Source organism: Capsicum annuum, chromosome 9 (assembly GCF_002878395.1).
Source record: "Capsicum annuum cultivar UCD-10X-F1 chromosome 9, UCD10Xv1.1, whole genome shotgun sequence".
NCBI lineage: Eukaryota > Viridiplantae > Streptophyta > Magnoliopsida > Solanales > Solanaceae > Capsicum > Capsicum annuum.
In genome coordinates, this window is record NC_061119.1 from 41,223,399 (window position 1) to 41,228,081 (window position 4,683).

Below are 4,683 nucleotides of genomic sequence, written 5' to 3' on the forward strand. Positions count from 1 at the left end.
ACATTATTTACTCAGCATTTAGTAAGTTTTTATCACTCTTTCTTCTCTCCACTCTCTTGAGAAAAAAAATTAGGGTTTCTTCCCAAAGTTCAACTTTTAAGGCTCCAAATTCAAGTTTTCCTTCAAGATATCTATAAGTTCACGCAAGTGGGGTTTGAAAACAGGTCTTATTTCATTCTTATGCCCAAAAAATTTATTTTTATAAATAATTTTATGGATTTGTTGACTAGAGTTTATACCCACTTTACATGATATTGAAACTTTGATGCTCTCTTTTGAATTTCATGTGTTTAGTACAAGAATTCATGGTTTGATCATGTTGTTACATGTATGATTGAGCTTATGAACTGAATTTTAGTATTTTTTACATGAAATACATGAGTTGGTAGATATATATAATTTTAGCATGATTCACTTAGTTAACAAGAAATTTAGACAAACAATTTCAGATTTAATGTGGAAATTCACATATTTGCTTATGAGCATGAATTAGAAATGGAAGCATGATTGGTTTTTAGACTTTTAAACTTATATGGTTACTTTATGATGGATTTCATATATTATGAGTACTATATGATTTTGGGAGTAGTACTTAGCACTGAGATAATGCGGGTTTAGCGCACCCGAATTCCCAAATTATGTGTCACCATAGGTTAAAGAGGTCCTTATTAGTTGAGAGAGTGCCCTTTAGAGGGAGTCCTCATTAGTTTATAGTGTATTTTTTCTCATGAGTGAATTCACAACAATCATAGTTCTTGACCCTACAAGAAATTGAACATCCTCCCAACAAGGGATACAAGTTGGGATCCATGTTGCTTAAATGGGGTATGTTGGCTGTAAGAATCTTTGATAGACATATTGATTTTTGAAATTAAGTGCAACAACTCACTGACTTTACTATATTATGCTTTACCTCTTATGCTTTATGACATTTTAGCTTTTAGTTTCAGTCATGAAATATGGTGAGTCTATTTACACTTGGCATGCATCTTTTTATTTTATGATATATAACAATTTTACTTATTACATGCACCCCCATATACTCAGTACATTCCATAAGTTCTAACCACATACTCTATGTGCTCTGCATCCTATCATGATGTTGGTTCTATTGTTCACATTTAGACCCACAATTAGTTATGATTTCCAGTTCCTACTCCCATCTAGTTAGTGAGTCCTTATGTTCAAAGGATTTGGATATGCTTTCCTACTTTATTTCATTAGTCTAGTCTTCTATGATTTAGGTCATTTGAGGGTTTGTCCTAGCGAGTCTTCAGTAGTTAGAGGCTTTCTCAAACATAAAGATTTTGCAGTTATTTGTCATATTAAGACTATTTTTAGTTTATTCTAACATGCTTCAGGTTTGATACTATATTCTTATGCTTTTATAAATAAATACTAGCTTTTCCTCATGCTCTTAAGTGAATTAAATATGACTCAGTGTTGTACAAATTCCACGGGTTAGTTTTTGACTACTTGCAGTCCTAAGAACCGTGTGACATCTAGGGATAGTCTCAAGGCATTAAAATCTTGGTATGAGATCCAAAGTTCAAGTGTCCTCGGGGATCTGAAAAGTCATGTCTAATAGATTCTTGTTTATAGATGTGTTGTGCACCACACTTATAATTAGGAGGTGATAGGGCATTTAGTAAATGATTCTCTTCTTTCATACCTCAGATAATGCTGTAAAGTTGTTCTCTTAGAAAATTATGTCAATTCGTGTGTTACTCCAAATTCTTCTAATTATACTCATTGGGTGTTAACTAAAGGGTAGAGAGTGTGGTGTAGATTTCACAGTGGAAGGTAGATAAGGAGTTATTAGTTAAGGTGACTTAGATATTCTTGAACTAGGAAAGGATTTATTGATGACATTTCATTGCTTTTGAAAACTATAGGTCATTAATTAAAGTATTAGGTAGTTAAGGATTGATAATCTAGACTTCTTTTTGTGATCGTGAAAAAGAAATTCGTTAATGCTTATAGAGCTATGAATATTATTTAGACGTATGGTGGATAAGTAGTAGTGATGTATGAAAAGAGGATATGCTAATGGACTATGATTCGATAAATCATAAGATTAGGATTAATTATTGTTATCATAAGGTTCTAGTGAACTAGTATTTCTTGATGTTTTTGTATAGCTGCCAAGCAAAAATAGTATGTAAAGTTATGTTGTTAATCATGTCTAGTATTGGACACTAAGTTTGAATAGTGTATGATCATCAAGGTAGAAATATTGATTGCTTGCGATAGTGATGCTAGTTATATGGAGGTGAGCTAGTAGGCTTAAAAAATATATATGCAAGAATTTAAGTTCATTCATTCGCAATTAAGTGTGATGTTATAGGTATGATATAGAGGTTTACTCAAGGTATTATGTGGCCTCACGATTTTCTAATATTATTAGGTGTAGTGTTTGATTAGATAGTACCCTTAAGATGCTACATATGAAAAGTGGTATTTATATAGTATATGGTATTCTTAATAGCCAAATTAAGGAATTATAGATAGATGATGTTAACTCTTTTGGTATAGTTTTAATTCTCATGGTTTTGGGGGGAAATATGAACTTAGAGGTGTGATATTAATAAACTAAGAAAGAAAATAGAAGATTGTGTTTTAGAGAGGCAGGTATGTTTACCAAGAAGAGTGAAAGGATATGATGATAATTATTGAAGTTATAGAAAGTTAAGGCTGGTATCTATGAAAGAAATATACAAGAATGAAGTTAGTATTTTCCAAATATAGTTTACCAGGTGAGTTGAGCATTCATGTGTTGACCATTAGAGTAAAGAAAATATGGCTCAGTATTTAGGATATAGATAGGCCCATAGTCTTAGAATGTCGGCTTTGATCTAAGGTGGAGATTATAGGGTGAAAAACCAAATGAAGTCTTGTGAATTAGATTGTGATGCATGTCAATAAGAGTTATGATGAGATATTTATCACTCTTACTATAGCATATTCCTCAAACTTTAGTAATTATGATGCTCTACTCATGTCTTGTATGATAAATCCACATCGGTGACCAATGCTTATACTATTTATGCATATATATGTTCATTCTCAGCTCTTAGTAAAATAAGTAATAGCTTCACTCCTTGATCCTAGTCATTCCCCATGAATCTATGAATTCCAATCCTATGTTAAGTAACTTATGATATATATATATGAACTCATGTTTCATGGTATGATCAGTACTCTGAACTCATGATGAACCCTTAATGACTAGTGAAATTCACATTATGTCATGTATGTCCTAAGTTTAGATTTATTTAATGAGTCTGTGCCTATGATACTCTATTCCTCAGGCCACCGTTAAGTGTCAAAGTTATGTATAGTATTCTTTTAAGTTTTAGGTCCTCATGTTCCATCCTTTTTGTGACCTCTCCTTGTGTTATGATAGTGGTGATGAAAATAGATGAAGAATGTTTTATATGGGAGAGATTAGATGTTCCTTATTAGGGAAAGTTTTTGCATAGAGGGAGATCTAGGTAATGTTTTGATATAGGTAATAGTTAGTTGAGAAGTTTTGGTTTTGCCTTTTTAGCGATAGTCCACAAAATTGTTATTGTTGGGGGTATTAGAGAAGAAGAGAAAATTCTTAGATAATTTGGTTACCTATAAGTACATATATGGTTATAATAATAGTCTTGAATGTCATATTGGTATCCAAGTGGATGAATGCATTGTGCACTAGTGAATTCCTGATTAAAGCTCGTTGTTAGTTGTTAAAGTGGTTAGAAGTATTATCTTTAAGATGAGAGCTCTAAAAAAACATAGGATACTGAATCCCGTAGTCTAGACTAGTATTATTGTGTCATGTACAGTACCTTGTGACTCTAAGTTAGGCTTGAACATGGTGAGAGAATGTAGTTTGACTCAAACATTGGTAGGAGTAGTGTAATGCCTCGAGACTATCCCCTGGACATCACATGATGCTTAGGACTACGAGTAGCTAAAAAGCTAACCTTTGGCATCTACTCAGTATTAAACCATGAAAGAACAACTTAGAACATGAGTGGAAAATGTAGTAATTATAAATTGGTTTCACATAAATGAACAATCTCATTAAAATGTTGTAAACTCAACATTGTCTAAAACTCATTATAGTCTGAAAGAAAACAAATTAATCCAACTGACTAGTCTTGATAAGACTCTAAATCTACAGATGAGCCACTAGAACATACCCTAGCTGAACCAAAGAATTGAAAACATAAGTATGAACATATAGTAACTAAACATCTAAAAACAAGTGTATTCTTGGCCCTCAGAACATGAGGACTCCCTAACTGGCAGGATATAGATGAAGGTGATCATGTCTAGTTGTACTGCTTAGGATGAACACCATAATATACATTATGAAATAATGTAGCCACATAGACATATATATGGTTAGTACTTCTAGAATGTACGAAGTATGTGGGGGTGAATGCAATAAGTAAAAATGGATATTGATCATAATCATAAAACATACATGCTATGTGTATATAGGCTCACCATGATTGTGAGTAAAACAAAAAGTTAAAGCATCATAAAGAATATTCTAATAAGTTGAATTAGCATAAGCATAAGTCATAAAACAACATCTGAGTAAAGCTTGTGATCCATTACACTTAGTATCTAAAATCTTCTTTACTATGGAAGATTCTTATAACCAACACAAACCATGTGAGCTAGAAT